The following is a 27298-nucleotide window of genomic DNA, read 5'->3' as shown; positions in this document are numbered from 1 at the left end:
AAGGTTAGATGTGGCTAAATGTAATTGCTAAACTTCATCACGCCAACTCGTCCGCCTTTACAGCCTCGTTGTGTGTACTTGCATTAATGCGCGTTTATGGCGGATGGAACAATCCCATTGGCTTTTTGTCAAGGGAACCCAGGGCGATGCTAACTTCCTGGTTGGCCTACAAAATGATGTCATCCCTGCACCACTCTATAGTGTACATTTTGAAAATGTCCGTTCCGCAATATGTGATTGGTTGATGCAATCAAATTGCATCACTTTTTTTCGATATTCATGTTCTGTGACAAAAACAAAAGTTGGAAAAAGTATATTCACGTTCATATTAATCACAGAAACCACCCCCAGTGTGTAATGGTAATGGCCTTTAGACCGTAGTGTATTACGGGTAAAGATCTTGTCGAGCTGCGTGCTGTTTCTGTTTCTGTTCCTCAATATAAGTTATCTTTTGGTGTATAAACTCAGCTCTGATATAGTGTTGCCTGTTTGAGTTAAAGGTCCATGATTTTGATTACATATATAAAAGTGTATACACTCCCCCACTGATTTCTTCTTTTTGGATTTGACCAATGAAATTCAGAAAGCACCGGAGCAAATAAACACATAAGAAGCTGTTCTCTGTACAGCACCTCCTCCTCCACCATCAGACAGTTTACTGATGTTACCTTGCAGGATTTCTGGGCTCCACCGTCCTCATATTTCAGACTGTAAACCTCTTGCCAGTGTGTGAAGTTGCCCAGTGCAGATTTAATATTCATTTGTTGCACGGAGGGCCACAAAACAGACAGCCCCGCAGCGGTGATTGGAGGGCCAGTGCTCAGAGACAGACGGCGAGCAGAAGAGCAGCTAAATCATCTTGACATTCACCAAGAAGTAGCCACACAGAAAGCTACTGCTGCTGTTAGTTCTCCCATCGACTAATTTGGTTCTACTTAACCCCTAAACACCCCGCATGCGCGCACGCACACACGCGCAGCAGTGGATGCAAGGCAAACGGAGGCTGACGCGCGCACACGCGCCTCACAGTGACACATTTAATTCCAGGTTCTCAGCACATCTGAATTACAGCAGGCTGATGAGGGAGAGAGGGCCAGGCCCCTCCGGACTGATTAGCATCATTTAAGAAAGCCTTCCTTTTTTCCTGCCCGCTTCAGTGACCTCTCTCTCCCTCTCTATCACTCTCTGCCACTCGCCGGGGCGACCCACCCACCTCCCAGCCTACAATATGGGTGGCATCCCCGCCAGCACAAGTCAATATGGAGCACGCTCATTTACATCCAGCACAGGAGGACGACTCAAGTGCCTCTGGGGCTTTTTTTATTTCCTTCAAGTATTGTTAGCTTTAGTTTCTGTTTTCTAAAAGTGTGGACAGAAGGACGTAGCTAACGCATATATACGTCAGGCGCCATATGATGCAGTTTTTTTGCTGCGCGTGTAAAGTAAATAAGACAGAGCCTGTTTTATTTGTGCATATTTCCCCCCTTCTAAATTATATAAGCCTTGCACATGGCTTAAAATTTTGTAAAGCTTTTCTCAAAATCCTACTTATGGTTGCCATTCTGTGCCAAAAAGTTCATCTGGCCTGTAAATTTAAGCATGGATTACAAATATTCAAATCATGAGCTTACTGTTCAAATAAACATTTCCAACAGGGAGGGGAAAAGTTGCAAGGCATACACTTTCAGCATAATTCCTCCTCTGGCACCTCCCCTCCCCTCGCTCCTAATAAAACAACCACAAAAAAAAAAGCAGGGAAGAGAAAGGGGTGGGTTGAGGGGGTGCGGGGGGGACAGACAAGAAACGCAAAAACAAAAGACGAGAGTTAAAAGTTTGGCTTCTTCATTTACCGTGCGGCTGGATAAACAGTGTTGATGAAATATGTAATTAATGTAATTGTAACCACCTATGCAATTACAGTGAGCCGGGTGGGCTCGGCTGTGGCCCCGGTACACCCTGCCATAGGACAATAGGGCACCTTATTACAGTTTTAAAAGGGGGAGGGAGGGAGACGGGGGGGGGTGAATAAAGGGGGAGGCTTAAGCTGGTCAGCTGCTCACCACATGGTAGAAATAATAAGGACTGAAGTCACAATCATTTCAGCTTTGGTTTAGCTTCGCTGATCACTGCACTTTATACTGGACAACACAAATACCTGACAAACTCCTACAGTTTGTCCACCTCTGAGCAATAGTATCCATGAGATATGACTAGATACAATGCGTGAGACTAATCTGCAGTGGTGGAGGAAGAGTTTTCTTAAGTAAAAGTAGCAATGACTCAGTAAAAATAATCCATGTACTACATGTAAGAGTCCTGCATTGAAAAAGTTACTAAAAGTATCTGCAAAATGTATTTAAAGTGTCAAACGTTAATGTACTCTAAGAAGAAAAATGACTCCTGTGGATGATTATTACTGCTTATGCATTAAAGTTTAAGTAGTATTTTATTCTTGCAGTCAGTCAAGGGGAAGCTTTATATATAGGGATGCATCGATCCGACTTTTTCAGTCTCGACTCGAGAGCTTTGGCTATCGGCCGATACCGAGTACCGATCTGATACCAGCGTTTAATTAATAAGCCGTATGCCTCACTGTGTGGAAGTGACTGAGATCATTCTGTTATGTGTAAGGCAACATCAAGCTTGACTTAAACATTGCTTTTCTAACTTTGCAAAAACAAAATGCAACAAATATTTACATAGATATAAATTTATTGAACTGTTATTCATTATTAAATTAATCAATCGTACTCCAGCAACTTGGTAAAAAACCTTGTTATCAGGCATTACAATTCAAGTGTAAACATTTTTATGTGATATCTGATCCACTAATTGTGCATCCCCATTCATATACTGTTTAACCTGCAACACTTCTTAATCTATTTTTACGAAATCCCAATTTCGGCGCTAACCTGTGGAAACCGTGAATCTCCAAAATGTCAACTTTTCATGAACCATGAAAAACAGGCCTGTCTTCAGCTTTGTGTGAAAGTTGTTTTGGTTTGTAACTGGTTTATTCAACTGAAAAACTCCAAGAACAACAACTCTGGAGAATCATGGTTTTCATAGGACGGCAATGACAACAGCTCAGTCAAGTAAAAGTAGTGGTGTAAAACATTTCCATCTGTAATGTTGTGGAGTGTAAAGTGCCATGAAATTGAAAATACTCAAGTAAAGTACTGGAACTTAATGTACTTGGTTACATTCCACCACTGATCATTAGGGATGAATGATATGGATATTTTTTCCGCCGATAACAATTACCTGCTTCTCATCGCCGATACTGATAACTGATCATTTAACAATTTTGTATTTTAAAAAGAACTTCATAACCTGTAGTTTATGCACACCCGAGGGTAGGAAAGGCTAAGATGTAGTTTACAAATTGCAATCGTGTTGTCTTCCTCTGAAACTGAAAAACATCCACACCGGACATGTTTAGCTCTCTAGTCAGCGTGCTGCATTTGTTGTTGTTCTTCTTCTTCTTCTCTGTGTTTATTGGGGTATCGCAAACCAAATTTAAAAATGCATACCATCATGTATCCTGTAGATATCGCTTGTTAAGTCAATGAAAGCAATTTGGCTTTGTATTATAAGCCGATAATTTATCAGCTATAATTTCAATATCGGAATAATACATAACTTACACTTGAATTGTAATTCCTGTTTATTTTTTAAGATGTTTTACTAAGTTGTTGGTGCACGATTTATTATTTTATAATAAATAACCGTCAGTAAATTTATATATATGAATTTATTTGCTACATTTTGTTTTTTAGAGTTAGGAAAGCAATGTTTAAGTCAAGCCTGATGTTGCCTTACACATAAATCCACTTCCACACAGTGAGGCACACAGCTGATTAATTAAACACTGATATCAGATCGATACTCGGTATCAGACGATACCCAAAGCCCAGGTATCGCTATCGGTATCAGGACTGAAAAAGTCGGATCGGTGCATCCCTAGTTACTGCACAGTATGACTTCCTGTTTTCACACCAACCTGCAAACACCAGCAAAAAGGCTCAGAATAAAACCAGTCCTGGTCCCGCGTATAGACAGCTACACATGTAGCATCATTATATACAAACGCATTGTCACCTGGGTAACGACGAGTCAAAATGTGGGTCAAGGTGCAGGCTGCTACCCAGGCCCCGTTCACACTGACAGCCGGTGTTATCCCAGGGATTAAAATAGCCTCTTCCCCGCTACCCGCCCCTGCCCGGCATTAAAGTCTTCCACATTTGCAAAATTGCAAACAGATGCAACTCAAGTACCTGCAAATAATCTGCCAAGACCAATTTCAAAAGGGAGATTTCAGAATATGTGGGAGTCATTAGAGGGAGTATTATTTCAGCGATGAGCGCAAGAGGGCCAGCCGTGGATCACCCAACCAGATGGGTTCTGCTGCCTTTTATTCAGGAAGAAAGAAGCCGACGTGTTCTTCATCTCCCTCCTCTCCCCCCACCTTCCCCCATCAAATGAAGATATATAACTTGTATGAAACAATTACGGCAGAATATTGGAAGTTTCAGAAGCAACCAAAGAATGTCAAATTTCCTTTCGAGTTTCTCAAAACAATCTTTTCATCTTCTTCCCAGCGAGGATGCTTTCGGATGGGGAGGCTGAGGAGGAAGAGGAGGGAGGAGGGGGATTTTTCGATGTAAACGAGGATACAGACACAGAGATCTGAGGCTTTTTATTGTTTTGTATCGAGTGTTAAATATGAAAAAGAATTAAAAGGTAGACGTCTTAAAAGGGGCCTGTGGCGTATGTAAATGAAATATGTTTCGGAGCCGTAATTTGCAACCGCTGCTGTTGTTATTTTTCAGACGGTTATCTGAAGTTTCTTTCTGGTCGCCTCAGTGCGGCTTTAAAGCAACGCACAACAAAGCGCTCACCAATTAAAGGCGATTTTAAACACCAAGAAACTGCAACAAACTTCATTAGATTCTCCATCCAGCCGCTGACAAAAAGCCTATCAGAGTGCATCTTTACGCGTCGGTAATGAATAATGTATAATTTTTTTTTTGTTTTTTTACACATCTTATAACAAATGAAATGTTTATATCAAATGGAATTTGATTAGGTGACTGGTTATTATTGCTAGTAGGGAAGCGGAATAACAATCTAAGGCACTTTAAAAAATGATCAAAATCGCCAAGCCCTTGAAACAATACACATTCAATCAAATTCTTCATAATTGTAACAGTAGGAAGCATTTTAGGCATTCCACCCACAACAAACAGGCTTTGTTCTCCTGTTATGAGAGGCAGCGAGGGGACACAATCAAGTCCGTGAGAAAGCCAGCAACGCAGGATTTCAAGCAATTCCTCCCTCTTTCTCTCTTTCTATACCCCCCCACCCCCCCACACACACATCCCTCCCCTTCTCTCTCTCTCTTTTTCAGGGTCGCCCATATTATTTGCTTCCTGTCTCATTGTAGCTGGCAAAAAGAGAATTTGGTAATTGAGTGGTACAGAACATGTGCCCTCCCTGCTCGCAGATGACAGATGGATTATAAAAACTTCAAAGGCGAGCATTTGGAGCACCAGGGGAGAGATGCTAGGTATTTGAACTATCATTCTTTACCCAGGAGACAATGACTGCCTGACATGGTGCATACATCAAGGAATAGTGCAACGGCACAGACATAATCCAACGCACACACACACACACACACACACACACACCCTTTCCTTTTACTTCTTTCCCCATCTCTCTCTTCCTCTCCTTCTCCCTCCCCTGTGCTATATATTTAACATCCTGTTCTGAGCAACTTTGCGCCAAAGCTCAGGAACATAACAAGTAACGCTGAGAGGAGGAGGAAGAGGAGGAGGAGGAGGAGGAGGAGGCACTGGCAGGGGAAGTAATCTTATCTTATTTTTTTTCTTTTCTTGACTTGTCACCTTTTTTTTTTTGCAGCTCTCAGGGTTCAAACTGTGGCGTCTCCTTTCACCCCCTGGTCGGTAAAATAATCACAGTTTAGCGTTAGCTTTTGTGTTTTCTTAAAGTACAGCCAGATTAGCAGGCCTTGAGGAAAACTGTAAGCACTACTGTACCGTAAGTGAAGAAGAGAATGGTGGGCGGCGACGCCTGTAATCATCTTATAAGCATGATTTATGAAAAGGGCCATCTGCTTTGCCTTACTTAAGCACGGAGGCAACCTTTAATAATATAAGGACATGAGGAAAAAGGAGGGGACGGCGGGGGGTGAGTACAAACGGGAGGGGGTGGGGGGGGACTGTTCAACACACACACACACAGAGATCTCAACAAACTGATAACCTCAATGCAACTCTCCCTTTCCTTCTCTTCTTCTTCTTCTCCTCCCTGCCTATCTCCACTTCAGCTTCCAGCCATCAGTTCAGATGGCAGCTAATCACCGTTGACCTCTCCTGTCACACCATTTAACCCCGGCCCCTCCCCTTGACCCTGAAGGAATTAGCAGTCTCACTGTAACACACACACACACACACACACACACACACACACACACACTCGCATTTAACTCGTAAACTACCTTGCAGACAGACACAAAGTCTCTTCACACACAAGGAGTTTGCTACTTCGTGTTTCATGAGCACTCCGTCTGATGCTTAGAGTAAAAACCAAAAGAAAAGAACTCTAGTATACGATTCTTACACGACTGGTCGGCTTGCCAACTACATCACAAGTTTCCAAAGTCCAAGTTGACATATTCAAACAGCTCCTTTTGTCCAACCAATGTTCCAACACCCACAGATATTCAGTATTCAGTTCGGTATCAAGGCAAACTAAGAAAACAAGCAAATAATTACTTTTGAGAAACTGGAACCAGTGACTTCTTTTCTTTAAAAAAAATGACTGAACGAAATTTAATTAGTTATTAATCTGTCGAATGGCTTCTTTTTGTTTTGTTTCTGAACCAACATCTCCAAATCCAAAGAAATTCCCAATTATTTAAAACAGAGAAAAGCAATAAAATATCACAAGAGCTGTCAATCGTTTACAATATTGAATCGCTATTAATCACATGACTGTCCAGAGTTAATAGCGAGTAATCTCAAATTAATCTCACATTTTTTATCCGTCCGGATCTGCATTTTTTTAATACTCTCATCAATAAGGATTTCGCTTAAAAAAATATATATCCATAGAACCCATTTTCATTCACATAGCTTGAGGTCAGAGGTCAAGGGACCCCTTTTGAAAATGGCCATGCCGGTTTTTCCTCGCGAAAATTTAGCGCAAGTTTGCAGCGTTATTTAGCCTCCTTCATAACAAGCTAGTATGACACGGTTGGTACCAATGGGCTCCTTAGGTTATCTAGTTTTATATGATGTCAGTATCTTCACTCTAGCTCTAAAACTAAGCCCGCTACAACCTAAAAATTGCAAGTTGCGTTAATGCGTTAAAACAATTTGTGGCATCAAAACAAATTTCCGTTAACATATTATTATCGCGTTAACTTTGACAGACCTATTCATCACATTTAAGAAACTTAACCCAGCAACTATTTGGCATTTTTACTGCTTTAAGCATTGATCATCACAGTCCCTGCTGCTTAATCGTACCGTATCAGCGTTGGTTTGAGCCGTTGTTCAGAGGAGAAATAAGCCTGTTGAATTGCTTCACATTCCAACACAAGCCATCAAATTAGAAAGCAAGGAAGGAACTGAAACCAGTGATATCATGACACATTTCACACGTGAAGAACAAGAGCGTCTCAAAGTGATGCAGCGCTGACTTGATTGGCATTCGCGCCCCAGCTGCTGCCCTTTGGCCTCGCTGTGACCTGGAAATGGCTCCCGGCGCGACCTTAAAGAGCGAGCGACGGCGGCAGCATTGGGAGGAGATTTGTGTGTGTGTGTGTGTGTGTGTGTGTGTGTGTGTGTGTGTGTGCGGAGAGGGAGTTTGGGAGTGTGGGGGGGTGGGTATCATAATGAGGCCATACGGCATATGCTATTGTGCTACGAGCCACATACACACACACATTTCCACATGTGCATATAGACACTCACACACGCCCCTCCCCGTGTGGTCACCTTTTCAGTGTCCATCAGGATTGTCGGGCCTAATCCTCGTCGGATCATCTCATCAATGCCTAGGCTGTTTATGTGTAATGGATCCCATCTAACTCCCTTTCTCTCCAACCCCCAGTGCTCCCCTTTGCCCCCTCCGCCCCCTCCACCACCTCCTCCACCCATTCCCTGCCTCCCTCTAGGTCTCTCAACATCCCCCTTATCCCTCCATCATAACCGCTCTCACTGCTCCTTGACGGAATACACCAACTTTTGCATTTCTTTATTTGATCTTATATTGTATTTAATGTTACGTGTGTTGTCAGTGCTCTAAAAGGAAGAACACACTACTCTAAATATGACAGTAAATAAATCCAACATTGTCAGTGTACGTTCTGTCATATTTTATATTCAAAACTGACTGTTAAAAAGTGTATCTTTAAAAAAATTGAACTTTTAGAGGTCCACTTGTAGAGGTTGTATTGATTTATGATTTTCATTTAAATTTGTAAAATGTATAAATGCTGTATATCTATCCTTATAGGCCTTAACCAAAAATATTATAATATTATAGTTTTTGTGGTAGTCAACTCGCACTTTTCACACCACTCAGTTTTGCGTGTGGCAGAATTCAAAATAAATTCCAGCTTACTTGTCCGCCGCATTATTTTCTTGACAAACCTGTCATGGAAACTGTATAATCGTTTGTCTTTCCACCCCTTCCTGTCCTTCCTCACTCGCTTCATCCTCCTCGCTCTCCTCCTCCTCGAAGCCTCGCAGCATGTGTAAGCAGAAGCGCACGTGCTCCCTTCGCCCTCATTACGAGCTAACTACGCTCTTTGATTAAAAGCGTGTACAGAGAGGAAGACAGAGAGAGAAAGAATGAAACGAGAGAGAGAGAGAGAGAGAGAGAGAGAGAGAGAGAGAGAGAGAGAGAGAGAGAGAGAGAGAGAGAGAGGAAGAGGTGGGGAGGGGGGGAGAGAGGAACAGGCCGAACCTCCATAATTAAGATCACTTCACAGATTACCTCCGGCAACAAAAGCGCGGCAAGCAGCCGCCCGCAGCCACAGAAATTGGATGAAAAAGGGGTGTTGAGGAGGAGACTGACCTCCGCTGCTCTCCGCTGGGCTCCACACGAACACGAGCCTCGGCTGGATCAAATGCCCCTCCCAGCAGTAACTGACACACATAGAAACACAGGCGCGCGACAGGTACTGGTACATGCTGGAGAGTCAGAGAGACGAGCGAACTGAGGGAAAAGCACACTTCTTACAGGCGGCGGCGACGCACACGCGGAGGATTCGGCACCTGCGGGCTTACATTTTATTGCAGGCCGCATATCAAAAAACACACACAGGCACACGCACGCCTCTGCTAAGTACACTGCCTGGAGAGGAGATCCATCCACTGGTGTAGACCATCACTCCCCTGAGTCTGAATAAAACTCTTCTAAGTAAGATGCCACCTTCACGTTATTTTGAGAGGAGCACATGCTTGCCAAGATGGCAAACAGTTACAATTTATTTTAATATTCCAACAATAACGAGCTGCACCGTATACCTTGAAATTGGCGTATTTGCTGGCGTGTTTGATTCTTGTGGGACGCAACATTCGTAACGCTGAATAGGAGACAGTGGAGCTACAAAAATCCCCAAATGTCCTCTTGGAAATTACCACTAAAAGGCTGATGTGATGTTTTTTTTTCCTCATTTGGAAGATACCAAAAATCGGATATGATGCAAACATGGAATTAAACCCACCCAAAGGATCCTGTCAGCCATGGGCTTCCACGCTGACAAGCCGTCAAACCAACACTTTTTTGTGTCTCCTTCGCCTTCCCTCCGTCAATTTCCACGTCCTCACCCTCACTGTTTTTCTGCATTTCACCCGGTCCTCCTCAGTCCACCTCGTTCCCACCCCGCAAACCAACCCTGATCTCCGGCAAGCAGGAGGGGGGGGAGGCCATTTACTCTAATCACAGGGATCCAGCAAGAGCGCCTCAAAGCCCTCGGGGGCTGATCGGCAATCAGAGAGACGGAGGCTGCGAGGGAGACGGAGAGAAATAAACTCTACCTCAACTTCAGATTTGTGGAGCAAACCTCTCCGAGGCCCTAATCCGAAGCAGCTCCGCCATGAGATTGTCCTGCTGCTGGGTAGGTGTTTGGGGAGGATATGAGCACAGAGTCAAAGGACTTCCTGTGACAGGATTAAGTTCTGGTCAAGGGGGTCACGGGCAGGGCAAAGTGTGGACATGGTCAGGACAGCAGGGGCCGAAAATGAGCTTACTATGTGTGCGAATTTTGATAAGACTGCCAACGACGTAAGAACTCCTCCACATAGTTAAAATTCTGGCTGAAAGGAGAACTCTGTTTAATTACAAACTAGATCTCATTTTCATAGTTTTGGCCTTCATTTCTATCGGTTATGATAAGATTCTCCTCAACAAGTCACTGCTGAGATCCACAAACACGGTGACATTGCAACAAAATGTCAGACACAGCGAGAAACAAGAGTGGTCAGTAAACTGTTAATGCGACAAAAGTTTAGCCAGATTATCTGAAACCACTTTATCTCAAGGCAAAACCAAAAACTCCTGAAATGTCGGTAATAATCCCTCACTGCATAAAATAAACAAGCTGAATACTGGACTCCAAGATGGTTCCCATTCCTTCAAATGAAAATCAAAGACTTTGATGACGGCAACACTTCAAAAAAGAACTGTTCTCTGGGGAAGTTCAAACAACATTGAATCTTCATGATTTATCAAGACTAAGAGTCAACAGCCTCGCTTATAGCAGCTCCGTGGGGATGTACTAAGCTTCGAGCTAAATGCTAACAACGGCACACTAACATGCTCACGGTAACATACTAACATGCTGGTGTTGAGGAAGTTTAATCAAAGAGTACAGACGCAAAGAGACTAAATTACGGTGTTTTTCTGATGCTGCTATTTTGGACTGAAAACGCTTTATATTTGTAATATTTTATTGTTCAACAAAGGCCTTGTTGGTTTAAATATGACAATAGAATAGAAATAATTTTGTTCTACTTTTGTATGCCCCTTTTTAGTGGCGTCCGGTAGTCGCTTTCAGTCCAAAATGGCAGAAGCGTAGCTCTGCAGCTGGGCGCTGATGTTAGATGATGAATCAAACAACTGACTTTCACTTCTTGGCAATACACGTTCTTTGATATAATGTTTATCATGTCCAACATCTTGGTGTTAGCATGCTAATGTTTGCTAACTAACACTAAACACAAAGCACATCCAAGGAATGTCAGCTTTGAATGTATTTTGGTCAGAAACCAAAATATTGAAGAAATTAGAATTTTGATAGTGCTAGATGAATCAAAGTTATAATAATTCATCCTGAGGGGAACATGAACGTGTGTGTGCCAAATTTCATGGCAACCGTTCCAACAGTTTACTCTAGACCAAAGTGGTGTACCGACATTGCCATCCCTACAGTCGCGCATGGTAATAATTGACTATGAATGCAGTCTGAGGTGTCCTGACAACATTTTTACGGATGTCTCTTTTATAATATTGCTCTGTGGGGAAAATGCTTTTTGATCTACGAGGGTTTTTTTGCTGCGGTACCACGCTTAGTTATTGAGACAGTTGGCAGCAAGACTGACTCGCCGCACCACATACAGCTCAGTCGGTTCGTTTAAAATCTATCCAGTTGTCTTACTAAATGCTCCGTCACTCGTCTGACTTCCTTTTAACGATGTCACCACTTTCCAAGATCTCAACAATCACTTTGGTGAGTACAGCATTGTCATGACTTAAAGATCCAAGTTGTAATAAACCTGAACCATCTTTTAAAAAGTGCACAAAACTACAAAACTGAGTTACCATCATACACCGGGACAGTTCAAACCGAGAACTAAACAACTTGTGAGTGTTCCACTTCCTTTTCATATTCTCACTTTAATGAGTTCCAGCAACAGAAGGTTAGAAATAGCGACTGTTCTAAATGACCCCCCAGTTTTCGGGACACACATTGTGAACGGATGAGCAGACTCAGAGTGTGAACTCACTCCCACCCTTCGAGCCTTCAACCACACCATGGATGCAAATCCACCCCCCCACACCCACCCCTCTCTCTCTGTGCAGATCTGACAGTCCTGTTTACCAAAGCAGCCGACAGACAAGCTGAACAAGGGCCCGGGCCACAGCACTTCCACTTAACTCTCTCCCCATTACTACGATTGGTGTGAACGACACAACAAAAGAGATAAAATCCTGAGGCGAAGAAAACAACTGCAGCTCACGATCAAGAATAATAATAATAACAAAAAAAGACACGGATCAAAACAAAAGAGGAAAAATGAAGACGGGGAGGAGGTGGTGGAGGTGGTGGAAGAGGAGGCGGTGGGGGCTGGAGAGAGAGGAGGAGAAGAAGATGAGGTGGGCCGTTTGAAAAAAAAATAGAAGAAAAAAAAAAGATGATTTGAGAAAATTGTCGGAAAATTGCGGGAGATCTGTTAAAGGTTTCTTTCTTCAGCACGGGTGGGAGCATTATCGTGTGACTTAAAAGAGGTATTAAAAGGAAAGAGTCAGGCGCCGGGGGAATTCTCCCACGTCGGAGAGCTCTCTTTTCAAATTCAACCCCGGTAATAACGCAGATAAATAATAGATAAATAGTATTTAGCTCCCACCTTGAACAACACTTTTTAAAGTAGTTCATGAAAGACTGACAGCTCTTGGCGAGCGAACGCACTCGCACACGCTCGCACGCGTGTGCCCACACACGTGTGATGTGTATTTTACCTAATTAAATACAACACCAGGTGGGAATCGACTGATTGTTTGTGAGCGTGTGCACGTGAGTGTGCGTGGATGGAAAAAAGGAGAAGCAGAAGAAAAAGATCAAATATTTTGAATGAATTTCTTTAAGTTTGGATTCATCATTAGTGGTTTCATCAGCGACTGATGGTTATTGTTGAAAAGGGTGGTGCAGTTTTTTTGATAACTGCTGGGGAGGGAGATTCAGCCCCCTCCCTGCCCCTATAATTTTTGCTCAGTCCCTAATATACTCTCATATTTAACAGGCCTTTTTACTGTCTTACGGTAATGATGTTCCAGGAAATAAAAAGCTTAAAAAAGGACTTGTTTTTGAATATCCTGTCCTCAAATAACGTGGAGAATAAACACATATATTTACCTTTTAAAAGAAGAAAAAAAAAGCACAGTAGCAACCCTTACTTTGCGTCTCATGGCAGCTACGCCTCGGAGATGTGGTCGCGGCTGCGCCAGGCGTTTACAGAAGGCTGTGTGTTTAAACGCCTGGAATGCTCATTTGCCTTTTGGGTTTACTTATTTACTTTTGCATAAATGGAGAACGGTAATGTGGTATTAAGGGGCTTCTCAGGGGGAAAGTTGTGTGTTTTTAAAAATGCAGCCCCCTTTTTTTTTTTTTTTTTTTAAATGCTCCCTCAGTCTGCTATATTAAGGAAGGTTGATGATTAATGCAGCATAGATCTAATTTCTCTTGATTAAAAAAAATGAATTAGAAAAATAATGCCAGACATGGAGAAGCCCCCCCTCTCCATGCACACACACACCCACCCCCCCCTCCCTCGCTCAAAGTCATCAGATACAAAATGAGCATCCAGGCTAAAATGAGCAACGAATAATCACAAAATTCCCAATAGCCAAATATAAAATGTAAAATGACTGCCTTGATCAACTGGAGCCCAGTAATCTTTAGCGCCAGCCACAGCTGTACCACCACCACTGTCACTTGAAATAAAAACCTAAACCTTTCAGGGCTTTCGATTGAGTCTTTAATTCAGCCTGATGTGACATTAAAACCCTTTGGTTGACTTCCACTGGCTGTGACAAATGTACCGGCGCTTAATAGAGGTGTGCAGACAGGCCGGCATTTCAGTGACTTTTATCAAACCGAATTTATCAACGCGGGCTCCCAGGATCTGTGGCAGCAGCTTGTTGAGAAGGAAGCCTACAGATACCGTTAAGTACATCATCCCTCCTCTCTGTCTCTCTGTCTCGCTGCTTCTCTCCTTTCTGCTCGCTGCGTTTCTCTCTCTAAGTGTTTTTTCTTTTTCATCCTCTGCTCCGTCCTGTCATCACTCTGCCTACTGTATATTTATCTCTTTTTTCTCTGGATCTACAGATGTGCTGCTTTGTAGGCTAATAGGAATGTTTGCTGTCAGGTTAAGCTTTTTGAAATTTGACCAATTAAGAGAACAAATAAAATGACTCCTACTGTTTGCAGACGTTTAAAAGTCTTTTCAAGCAGCACCCGTGTGCCATCATTTGACACTAAAACTCTCCACTGAAACGCCATTGAAACTGTTTTACATGTCGTCAGGCCAGAGACGACGACACGATTGTCTGATTTTTAAGAAAAGTTCAAGATATGTGACCAGCTCTTCTCCGTATAACTCTCAGGAGTTAATTCACCTGTGATAGAAGGAGGGAAATGGGATGTGTATTTACTCCCAGTACCACCCTGACTGGGAGATAGTCGCCCGGAGTAAATTCAACGGTTCTGACCACCAGCATGTTGGCTAAAGGAGTGTTACACGAGTAAGAAAAAGGAAAAAAAGGAGTTTTATAAAATTTGTTTTAATCTCACAATTTGGCTACGGTTCACTGGAAGTGGCAGAAAAGTTGTCTCTCTCCGTTACCTCGTCTTTAATTTTCAGTTAAAGGGCAAGTGTTTTGATTTGCGACCACTTAAAGAAGATGTTATCGTGATTCTGAGGTGATTTCTGGGTGTGGTAGGCTACAACTAATAAGATAACTTATTGTCAATTTTGGCAACTAGTAGAGGGTATGAATGAGATGTGAGGTAAGAAGAGATACAAAAAAACAAGATTACAAATGAGAGATAAGAGCGGGGAGAGAGGATGGAGAGATGACAGAGGCTGCGGCAGAGAGACAGAAGAAGAAGAAAAAAGAGAGTGAAACGGCGGAGTGAGGAGTGCGATAAGGAGGCTTTTGAAGGGTCCTCTCAGACGCTGGCGTTGCTCAGTTCAGCGCCGTCAGAGCCTCTGAGGTACTTGAACCTTGCCTGCCTTCCCTCCACCTCTCTGTAGAGCTGCTGCCCTGCAGCCACCTGTAAACCGCTTTGACACATGATCCACTCCCACGGATGTAGAGTGGAAACACACACACACAAGCGCAGACAGAGAACCACTGCTTGCAGGCAGCTCAGCGCGCACAAACGCTTTAACGCACCATCAGCGCTTGGTTGTTTTTTAACATTCGATTAACAAACCGGCTGTCCCACTTTGGAATGGAGGGGGCACTCGCGGCAGAGCTACACCTAATAGTCTCTCTCCTAACACGTTGATTAAAAAATTATTTTTTTTTCCCCTCCTTCTCTCACTGTCACTTTTAAGCAATAGATCCTTCAGCGAGACAAGACAGATAACCTGCTATTATCCATTGCCCTCACGTTGGCGTGAAAGTGGCACTAGGAGGATTTTAACCTTCACCTCGTGAAGGCCGAGGGGAAACAGGACACGTTGGAATTTAATTAAGCAATTAGACGGATGCCTTGCCACGGCCACAAACAAGTGGAGAACTTTTAGGCGAACATAGAAATGCACAAAAAATACATTTGTGAATCAGACAAAATTATTACTAGAAATGCAGGGAGCTCCTACTTCACATGTATGCAAGAAAAAGCATCACCGCAAGTACGCTCCGAGCAAAGAAGTGGAGACTAGAAAGAAAAAAAAAGGGACGGCTCCTGATTAGGCATTGTCAAAATATTTGCGACTGAGGAATTCCGCCAGGCGAGCGGCGGAATCGGCTCCTCTACAAAAGAGCCATCTTCCCTGAGTAACAAGTAGGTGCAATGAGTGTCGACAGAAGAGGAGCTGAAATCCCCCCCGGGCTAGAGAATATCCCGCTATTGTAGTCTTAACCCGCGAGACCTGGCGGGGAATGTACAGCTTTCACAGTCACTTCTCATCCTATTTGTAGCACTGCCGCTGATGTGCGAGCGCCTGGGCCAGAGCAGGTCACCCCCCCACACCACCACCACAACCACCACCACCTTTTTTATTTATCTCTCTGTCTTCCTTAAACCTTCACCACCTTTCACACCTCTTTAAAAACTCTTTTTAAGAATTGAGTCCAACAAATATTTGAGGGGGCATTCATCTACATCGTGTTATTTTCTCTCTCTCTTCCCCCCGCACCCTCACGCCAAAACCACTTTTTTCATCTCTCTTTTTTTTGTATTTTTTTTGTTCCACGAGGCAAGTTTCATTAAAGATCCAATTATGCAAATCAGGTGCTGGAGAGGCAGTTGAATATGCACTATAATGGTGTACAGTAATCGTTCGACACAATATACGGCATCCGGGGCCAGATTTACGAGCGCAACAGAACTGCAACGCCTCCGTCCTTTGGTGAAAACCTCTTGATCATAATTAAAGGTGCAGGAGTTCTCTCCAGCATCCTCACGCCCTCTCCCCCCACCCCTTTTTTTTTCTCTACCGTTTTCCTCTTTTCCCCCCCTCTCCCCTCCATCTTGTGCTACTTTGGCGTGCTCATTAGCGGAGGTCTGGGAAGTTTGCAGAGGTCACATCCGAGAGGTGGAGCAGCTAAAGAGCAGACATGACATGTGCGATGCGGTCGGTGATGTGCGTGCGTGAAGCGGGGTTAACAGACACACATAGAAGCCTCCCGTCTCATCAACACTGGAGGTATTTACCACTGTCTTAGCTGAGCGTGGCTGAATGCTAAGCAGCAACAATTCTCTGCTTCAGGACCTCTGATTGATGTGTGCTTGCCTGTTTGTGTTAAGCTGTTGTCTGCGGAAATGACACAGCTGAAAACGCCGCGCCGATCGGCACGTCAAAAAGGGGGGAAGACGGTCCTGACATTGCACATCCTTAAATCCAAAATGCTAACGAACTTCCAGGAGAAAAAAAAAAAAAGCCAAACTCAATAAGGCCTTAATGCCGAGGGGGCTCAGCGGGGCAAACGGAGGAGGAATATCACGGGGTTGTGAGGATAAGGTGTTTTACTTTCTTTTTTTGTTCAGGACACATTCCTTATTGGTGTTACGTGAGCGTCGACTGATTACACAGACAGAGACGGAGCAAGGGGGCAAGGCCGGAGCATCGCCTGGACACTGGACTCTCTCAAGGCTGAGACTATAGCCTGAAAATCATCAATCACGTGCACGTACACACACTGTAACTCTTACATGCATCATCCTGCGGGCATACACGTTCTCAGGCTTATTTCATCGGCTTCTGACAACAGCAAGTGATGGAGAAAGCTGATTTTGTAAAGAATAAATCCTCCTCGCGCCCACTTCCATGCCCACCTCTCTCTCTCTGAGACCACTTCGACCTCTCTTACCATCCAGATCTCACCCCCCACCCCCCCCCCACCCCACCCCCACCCCCAACCCGACTCCCCCGGCTGCCCAGACAGGCAGACGCTCCTTGTGATGGCACCCCGGCATGAGAGGACTGAGTCAAGCCTATCTGTCAGCGCCTCATCTGCCCCACACTCTTTATTCTTAGATCAAACTGACGTCCGTGATTACCCCCCCTCCTCCCCAACTCATCCACCCCGCCGCTCCTCCATTCCCTCACCCCCCCAATCCTTATCGAGCTCTCAGGGGGCGAAGGACGTATACCGGGGGAAAATATACACTCCGACTCATAAGTACAGCATGAGACATTAACACACCAACACAAGAAACTGTACATAAACTCTCATTTAAACAATGATTCAATAATCATTCACACAGCTCCGTTTTAATTGATAGCATATTCATTTCTGGGTAATATCTTCCATATTCTCCACTGCTTTTTATATTACTCAGTCATTCTTGCACAGTCAGTTTTACTTTGGTCCTTATTTCTAACACAAGCAACATGTTAAATATGCGGTTGAATAAGAAAGAACCGGCAACACGAGAGGCTTTTCGGACATCAACACTTCATATAAAAGGATGACGAAATTACATTTGAGATATTACAAAAGGCCTCGTGATGAGCAAAGGTCAGTGGCACCAATTTAAGAAAACTTGCCCCTCCCCCTTGGAATTCATCACCACAGTGGAAATAAATCATCATTTCTGTTCCTTATGAAAGTTGGCCATCACAAACCTGTTTCTAATCCAAACATTTTTGATGACAAACCGACGCGATATGAATCTCGACGTTTGAGGTCTCCGTCTAATGTGTGTAATCTAGCGCGTGACGCTCTGCGGTCGGGACGATCTCTTCTTGAGTTCACATCCGGCGTTTGATTCACAATGCTTTCGATTGTGTGTGCGTGTGTGTGTTTTGTCATATTAGCCTCGCGCGGCGAGAGCGAGCCCGGCTCGCCGACATCTTTCGCCTGTCTGGCTTGAACTCTGGAGATCAAGGTCACAGAGCTACAAGGCTCAAACCCAGACTAACGCCTGTGTGTTACAGCCCCTTTAACACCCTCCTCGCGCCCCCCCCTTGGGACACATATACACAGGCACACAGTGGAATACATGCACGCAGCTGCCTTGCACTGTTGCCTGTGTGAAGAGCGAACAGATCAGAACCAGAATGGAAAATGAAGAAGTGACACCAGTATCCACAGCGTTTACCCAGTAGGTAACAGAGAGAGAGACGGAGAGAGAGAAGAGAAAAGGGGGGGGGGGGGTGCTTTCACAATGACTGCACATATCAATTAATGGCTGGCTGATGAGCAGAGCTGGCCTGATCTGGCCTGCCCACCACCGCCCTGATCCCAGCGGACTGGGAGCCCTGGCCTCGCAGCCTGTACAGCTGGAGCCCTCTCCCCTATAATTACATGAGAAGGGGATCAACTAGCCACAGTGAGGCTGCCTGTCTGACTGTTGCAGATGCACACACCGCCGACTATGGTACAGGAACGACTCGAATTATGTGTTGTCCCGATTGATTATACGCACATATTTCCCCGTGCTGCTAGATTATGTAATTTATGCGACCGCTTCGCTGTGGGTTTGTGTGTTTTTTTGCGATGGAGTGTCTGCTTTCTTTATGCGCATTTGTTAAATGATTTTTTTTTTTTCTTTGTTTTTCAAAAAAAAAAAAAATCTGATTGTGTACACGTCAACGTGTACAAATAATTCACCGGGTGTCGGACTGACAACGCGGCGGCTTCAGTCGAGTGGGTCTACTCCACGGTGAACCGAGTGGCTGACTGACTGACTGACAGCCTGGTGAAAAGAGGACTGATTTGATGCCATCCTCTGCATGCCATGCTCTCTCTCTCTTTCTCTCTCTCTGTCTCTGTCTCTCTCATCACTCCCTCCACCCTGGTTTTCAGCTGAGAGATGCGTATCGCCGCAGTCGGTCACGGCCCGCGGCCCACCTTAGCAACAACTGACACGGGCACAGGTGGGAAAGCAACTAATGCGAGATCAACCAATAACACCGCTGCAGACGGGGGCTGCCCGAGAGATCCACATTTTGAGCACTGTCGATCAGAAAGTTGCGAGAAAATGTCAAAATACTTGTGCTGTGTGTGTGTGCTGTAATAAATCTCACTCCCATCAATAAACATTGTGAATTCATCTATTTGACTTGAAGTGAAGATAAATAATGCTTGCATATTTTATAAGAATAATTATTTTAACGACAACAACGCTGACAATTAATTGGATAATTCATTAGCGAGTACAATATTAACCTGACTGCTAGATGAATGCAAAAAAAAAAAAATCTCAAGCAGGCCTAATGAATATTGAATACATTTCTAACACAAACCACTGAGGCCTTTACACCGAATTCACTACATAAATTCCTCCAACAGGCCAGTGTGCAAAGCGAGGCCTCTTCTTAATTAAAACACAGCGTCTCTTCCCAAATATTTTCAGCCGAAAAGAATGACAACATTTCCACTTGTAGCAGCGGAGAGAGGTCCAGTAAGAGGGCAAACGGGTCTGCGAGGCAGCCTGAACTGTCAAGAGGAGCAAGGGAAGGGGGGGGACAGTTATCCATTTGCAATTGCATCTCCAATAAGAGAATGAAAGGAGCTGACAAAAAGGGTTTACGCCCAGACACTATTTCAGACATAATATCCGCCCTGTGCATACCATTAAACAATGACAGCATCTCAACTCGCACAGTACATCTATTTATCCTTTGCACAATGAATATGAGGAAGAGGCAACATTTTTTTTTTTTTTTGTTGGCTCAGGACAACTTTAGAGAAACAGTGGGGAAACAACGTGATAGACATTGTTGAGTATTTTAAGAAGGATGACATGTGTCTTCGCAGCTATTGTGCAGCGCTGGGAAGCTGCTTGGAAGTGGCTGGATCACCCAGGTCAGATCACTCAGGGGTCAACTCCACTTCCAAGAAAGGAAGAAAGAAAAAAAAAGGTCCTCCCCAGCTTGGAGACGCACGGTGAGACACAGGCTTTAAATGGGATTACAAGGCTCATCCCTGGTGCCACATATTACTGATAATTCAATACTGCTCCCATCATTTAAAGCACAAATTCGGACATGTGAGCCACGATGTGGGAATTCAGTTTTTTTTAGAGCTCATCCCTGCTGGATCTCCCCCTAAAAATAAACACCATGTGGTGAATTAAAAGAAGATTTTGGCATATGTAGCTCTGTCATTTTATATATTTCCACAGTAACAGATATCTATCAGCCTCCTGTAGCCTTTAACCGACTCGCTCTAACTTTCTCCCCCATCTCTTTAAAAATAAAACCCAAATAAACACACATCCCCACCTCCATGGAGAGTGACACCTCTCCAAATAATGTCAATTTCACCCTTCACTCTTCGTCTGATCGCAACGTCTCCTCAAAGCATAATGCAGAGGGCTGCTTATTCATAAGAGAGGTCGATCACTGCACAAAATGGCAGGTCTCACCGGCTCTTCTTCCATCTCACAAGTTTTTTTGACACATGGTGGCAAAAAACGCGCCGGTTCCACTTGAAATCGCCCTCCATGCACGCACTCTCTCTGCACAAGTGTCGGTAGAAAGTTTCTCGTGCACGCTCTTAAACACGGCTGGACTTTTCTTTTCTAAAAAAAAAAAAAAAGTCCCCCCATGCACATCGCTGTGTTTGTATGCGCAATAATGCAAAAAGCCGTGGACGCCTTTTTACGCACACAGCACACAGCAGCGGTTACAGAGTAAAAACATGCAAAAGAAAACTTAAAATTATTTTCTACTCGAGTAAAAATTGACTTTCAAGGTGTCGAGCATCGCAGCCAGAGTCTTAGTCCCACAGCTGCTATTTTGTCGCAGTTTTTTTAAAACCATCGTCACCGGATAATTATTATTTTCTAATCATGATTGGGGAGACATCAGGGGGGTTGTGATGCAAACCCCCAAATTCTGACTTCCCAGAGAGTAAAAACACTTGAACCCCCTCCTCAGTAAAAAAAAAAAAACACAAGTCGTGTACTAGAAAAGCTCCACACTTCTTCTTCTTCTTTCTTACCTTTTAAATGTTGGCGAAGCGCCGGTTTAACTCCTGCGCGTAAACGACGCGTTGTGAGAGATCATTGAATAATGAGGCATGTCCATATGATTTGACCGGATCACATATTCTCGTCGGAGTCGGATGATGACATGGGGGGGTGTTGGATTGGGAAAGGAAAGTGCGCTTCGGACCTGTTAAAGACTCCTCGATTCCTGTTCCACTACAGCTGCTCCATCCTGAGTTTGAAAAATGTACCAAAATATACGAGCTTTATTATGACTCCTCTCTCTCTCATGCTGCTGCTGCGCTGCTATAAAAAAAAAAGGTTTGCATTGATGCACGATATCGCCGGGCATCATCAGCATATTCCCTTCTTCTTCATCTTTCAGCTTGGACTCCCCCTATATCTGGTAGGTGAAATGCATTGTACCGTTAATAAAAAAGGCACTCCATTGTAGGAAAGCAGAGCCGACTGACTGGCTCGGGTCTTGCGGTATTCGCATTGGGATAAAAAAAAAAAAGCAGCTGATGCACAGAAACCTCGTTTAAAGCAATAATCCCCTCATCATTACATTTCCTGTGTGCACCGTGGCAAGAGAAAGAGAGAGGCGAAAAAAAAAGCTGATTCCCAGCCACCTTTAGTTTGTTTCTGACCTTGAACTGCCCACAAACACTCTTTTATTTTAAAAAATATGCCCCCTTCTTGTACATACATAACCATTCAGCCAGCCTTTCGCTTACATGTTAGGCAGCACCGTGCGTTTTTTTGCAAAATCGCCTTGGATAACAACCTCTCTCCGTGTCACAAAACGACTCCCAAAAAAGTATTATTCCTTACCTTTTTTGCAAAGTGAACTGTTTCGAGATCTTTTTCCTCTTCTTCTCCTTCCTTCGCCTTTAAAAGAACTCCAGCAGGATAAATGAGTGTTGCCTCCTCGTGTGCGTCCTGAGCGTCAGTCACCGCTTAAGAGAAGTAATGAGTGATAAAAATGACGCTCATCTATCTGCACTGTAACCTTGTGGCGTATTTAATGTAAATAAGCCCCGTTGTGTTGCCAATCCCCATGCATGCATACAAACGCAAAAACCTGCTCCTCAGGGACTCGCTTTTTTTTTTTTTGCTTTTTCTTTTTCTCCCCCCCTTCACCACCACCTCCACCTCAATGTATTGACGATTTATTCTCACACTGCCTGGGAGCGCAATAACGAATGAGCATAATTATTAGAAAATATGATATATCAATAAATGCGACTGCTCCAATTTGTGAATGAATGCATTTTCTACACAGAAAGTGCACCACTCTGTCTGCAAAAAAGAAGCTTTTTTGGGGTAATATATCCAAACAGGACCCTTAAACTTGAAGTTGGCACAACTTTTTTTGCGTAAAATTGATAAAAAACACACACACAGCTAGAAGACGTCCCGCATAGACCGAAGTGTTTCGTGCAACTAAAACCTTTCCTCGGTTTTGATATATTATGCTTCTATCTATAGGGGGGGCTGGAAGGAAAACCGAATAATGCAATTATAGATTCAGTGTCCCAGCGTTGACAAAAGACAGGACTTCAATAGAGGCTTTGTTATGGGATTATATAATGATTATGGGGTAATTATGGGAACGGTTTGGTAATAATAAAAAAAAAAAAAAAAAAAAGTATCAAGTGCTCTCTTTGCAAGGACAGCTTGTTTTCTCTATAATGTAAAGCGCACAGAGCAGAGAGAGGAGTGTGATAAGACGGACAGACGGTGCTGCTGACAGCTAGTGGCAGGATGACGGCAGACAGCACCGATTATTCAAAATGTCGAACCGAGAGACACATTAATGCCACTGACTGAGATGCTATCACATGTCCTCAGAACCGGACATGGGCCCACAATGGAATATCTCGGGGTCATGTTCATAACAGCCCCAAACACACACACACACACACACACACATACCCGCCCTCATCATCATCCTCTCCACCCTGCTTGTGCCATGCTGTATGTGTCAGAGAGAGTCAGAGAGAGAGAGAGAGAGAGAGAGAGAGAGATACAAGCATGTAAATGGTCACAGAGAGCACATGACACTCCATCTGTGGGTGAACATAATCTGCACCTTATACAGGATGTTACAATTATTATAATCACATTTAGGAAACTTTTTTTTTAACCTTTTGGCACATGCAAAGAATGCATATTAATATACAAACTGTCTCTTCTTTTCCTTTGACTCTATTAAATAAATAGGGACAGTGCAATATGTTGCATCTGTGTAATATGGGACTATAGTCTGTGCAATATGGGCAAGACGGTAGACGGTGCAGTGCACTACCCGGGTGCAATACCTGCCATGGTGTGTGATAGTATGTGCCATTACGTACGAGGAAACATCTGTTTCTGTGGAACTGTTTCCCTGTCTTGTGTGGAATCGTTTATTATTGTTGTTGATGCTGTTTCCATTTAGTGTTTGTAACACTAAAATCTCCCCACAGGGACAATAAAAGTATATCTTATATCTTATCTTATCTTATTATATTAATAATAATTATGCCTTTTTAAAGATCGTCACACTCTTGAGTCTGTGTGTGTGTGTGTTCTGTGAGACGTTAACAGATAGCCTAAATATCTGCTTTCTTCCCCTTCCCAGACAAAACATGTCTTCCTCTTTAAAAAAAGACAGTCTGCATTCATTATGCACTATGAAAATCAGATTCTCATGCTGCTCCTTTAAATGGTTATATGGAATTCAGTTTGATGCCTATGAAATTCTTTTCTTTTCCTTCTTTTTTTTCTGTGTGTTGAGCATTTTCCCAAAATAAAATATCTTTAAAAAAAGAAGAAAAAAAAAAGTTTTTCCTCCCCTAAAGAAATTAGCATAACCATTCCCCCCATCAATAATATGGCTATCTCTATGGGAGTGATAGCAGCGAGCAGTAGGGGTGTCCCTTTTGCCGATTCTCCATGGATCAACGGCGCGTCATCAGCTCCTTTTGAACTTGTTATAGCAAGTCAAGTGATTCTTTATCGGCTGACAGCCCTGACAATGCATCGGGGATGGGAAAGCAGGTCAAAAGGAAGTTGCCATATGGACTTAAGCATGCAAATTTCCAACAATACGTGGCGGCGAGAGGTTGTGCTCTCGCATGCACGCCGCCGTATATGTGTAAGTGGCCACGCAAAAAAGTGTTTGCCAGCCGCTTTGTGGAGGCTGACATGGATCTCAGTGGCTTAGATTAATTGTATGCAGAGTAATTTAAGCTACACAAGGATAGAGGCGATAAAAGCAACTATAAATGTGTTTTATGAAAATATAATTGATTTTTTTTTACAATGTTAGTGGTTCTTTTTGCCTTCTAATGATCACTGACAGGAGACTGAACCCACCTGTGTATTAAATAAGGGGATATAAATGACTTTCAGCATCAGTTTTATATAACTTATTTGTGTTTACATTTGTTTTATCTGCCATTTAACATGTTAATAAATAAGTCTAAATCCTAAAGTCCTTTAGGCTGCTACATGAAACCTAACTGTGAGAAAGCACATTAATGATTTTTTACTGTAGTACTGAGTATGTGAGTGATGGACATTGTAAAGACGGACAGGAAACGGTGCTTTCGTTTGCAACAGGTGCAACGGCATCCCATTCATTCCTGTTAGCCCTGAGTACTGTTTTACTTCTCCATTTGCATCAAGGCTTATAAATGAATAGTCCCACGCTTTTGCTCTCATTGATTATACGTCGGTGAGTAAATTAATGTCACACATTTTTATGTTTTTTTTATACAAATGCGAGTCTATAGAGTGTAAAAAAAAAAAAGCAGTAGTAACAGCCCACATTTCAACCTACTGCTGTGCTTTTCAGCGTGCTATTAAGTTTCATGTAAAATGAATGGGGACTGGTAAGCAGGCAAGGGGGAAGTCGATATATCAAATAGAGAGATATTTGGTGCTGGATCTGCTCAAGTGTGTGTGCGTGTGTTTGTGCTGAAGGGATGGGAGGCAGAGGGAGTGTTGGCCGCCAGTCCTGGGAGGGTCATCACTGCCTTATTACTGCCATGTTAGTGACTAGCAGCTGAAGATGGCTCTGCTCCCTTCCCCTCTGCTTGGGAGTCATCCAAGACAGCGTGCTCCAAAAAAACAGACCGGCCACTGTTCACTTCTCAGATAGATTAAGATGTTATTCCACTGCTCTGGCCATCTCTATCTGACTCTCTGTCTCTCTTTCACCCCCCCTTCCTTTCACCAAGACCCAGATTTACAACATGGCCCCGCCTGTGCCGCGACATCTCCAGAGGCCTTATTGCTAATTTCAACTATTAGCGAGTAGACGCAACAATCTAAGAGCATGGGCGCAACATGATAGCAAGGTTTTCATGCTTTTTCTCTGTACCAGTTTAGAGGGGAACTACCAAATGATGTAGTTGAAGGGGGGGTGAGTATGTGCATATGGCATGTGTGTGTGCCTCTGTGTTTGTGTGACTGCATGCATCTTTAAAGCCAGATATTATGCCCAGTTTATATTTAAATGCAAACACAGCGGAGACTCTGGCTTCCCCCCAGAGGAAAAGAAATGCTTTTCTTTACTTCAAATTGAGTTTCTCAAAGTCTAATTTGTAGCGACCCTTTGATGAACAAACGTTTTCAGACTATCCTGCTTTAATGAAAAGGGAGTGAGTGCAATTTTAAACAATCCGGAGCTCTGAACCCTCTGTGACTGTAAACTTTAAAAATTAAACTTTAGAATTTGTATCAATTACACTTTCAAGTTCTGACGGGGGCCTTAAATGAGAGCCAGGAGCGCCGGCTGTGGGAAACGTTTACCACACCAGATTCATTTCCACTGCCGTCGTCTCCTCTATTGGTGACATCAATCCCTCATGTGAGGCATTTACGTTTTTTCAACAAATACACACTAAACACACACTACTGTCTCGGGCTCTCCCTTGATGACCGGGGTCAATGAGTGTGCATGTTTGTCAGCTCCGATCGTTAATGAAACGCTCACACAAATACAGCGCAGGCAAATATTTACAGCCCAGCCTGGAGATTTCATCACAGACAAATCTGTGATTCTTCAGGAAGCCCTGTATTTTCCTTTATTCGCCAGGACAGAGCGTATACTCAAGATCAAACTTGTCCAGGCTTGACGAATGTGGAGGAGCAGGAAGTATACTGCCGTTTGACTTATAACCAGTGTGATTTTAATTTAAATCATATGAATCAACATCTGCCCAGAGCAGAAATGAAATATTTCTAAATGAAAACATCTGACTCTAATTGATTGAGAACAATGATCTGCATAGTAGGTCTAGAATATCCCTGTTTTGATACTGATTTGATTTCTTTTCCATCCATGACTAAGGGAAAAAATTAACTTCTCTGAGTTCATCTCATGCATGTGTTTAAGTGGCAGAAGGCAGAATATTTGTGGCATCATTGGGCAAAAATTCCATAATAACCTTTCAACATATTATAATTCAAGTGTTATGAGAGATAACTAGACTTCTGCACCTCCTCATGGCTCTGTTTTCAGGCTCGCGAACTCCAATCAAACGGTCAAACTAGGCAGCGCTGATCAAATATGAATCAATATTCTGTTACTGTAATGCCTATTTCTCTCCACAAATGTTTTCAAAAATATCTTGTAGTGTACTGTTTAGCTGTAAAATGAGAAAGTTTGCTCCGGCTGGTGGGCGGTGCTTGGTATTTCTTCAACTGATACCAACATGGGGGCCAGGTCACAAACTTTCTCAACTTTCTCACAGAGGCACATGATTTTTTTCCAGATTACTTGTCTCATGCACTACTGTCAGGATATAGTGACCACTTTCCATTTGCTCCAACTTGCCTACTCCAGCTTTAAGCCGGACACCAGACCGGACTGCTATA

The 27298-nt window shown here is 43.4% G+C and overlaps 1 protein-coding gene across 7 annotated transcripts in view; it reads right to left on the bottom strand.

The window, feature by feature from the left end:
• znf536 (zinc finger protein 536) overlaps positions 1-27298 on the bottom strand; it is a 307235-nt gene that overhangs the window by 240494 nt on the left and 39443 nt on the right. For 3 of the 7 annotated variants that reach the window (XM_074660081.1, XM_074660120.1, XM_074660112.1), the window contains exon 1: positions 21442-21913. The exons of 1 other annotated variant lie outside the window; for it this stretch is intronic. The gene's annotated coding sequence lies outside the window, so the exon portion shown is untranslated. Of the gene's footprint in view, positions 1-21441; positions 21914-22261; positions 22799-27298 lie in introns of those variants that run through there. 3 more of the 7 variants (XM_074660073.1, XM_074660101.1, XM_074660147.1) reach the window with 2 other exon arrangements.

The sequence above is a fragment of the Sebastes fasciatus genome, chromosome 2 (genome assembly GCF_043250625.1).
Source record: "Sebastes fasciatus isolate fSebFas1 chromosome 2, fSebFas1.pri, whole genome shotgun sequence".
NCBI lineage: Eukaryota > Metazoa > Chordata > Actinopteri > Perciformes > Sebastidae > Sebastes > Sebastes fasciatus.
This window is presented reverse-complemented; position numbering and strand designations above follow the sequence as displayed.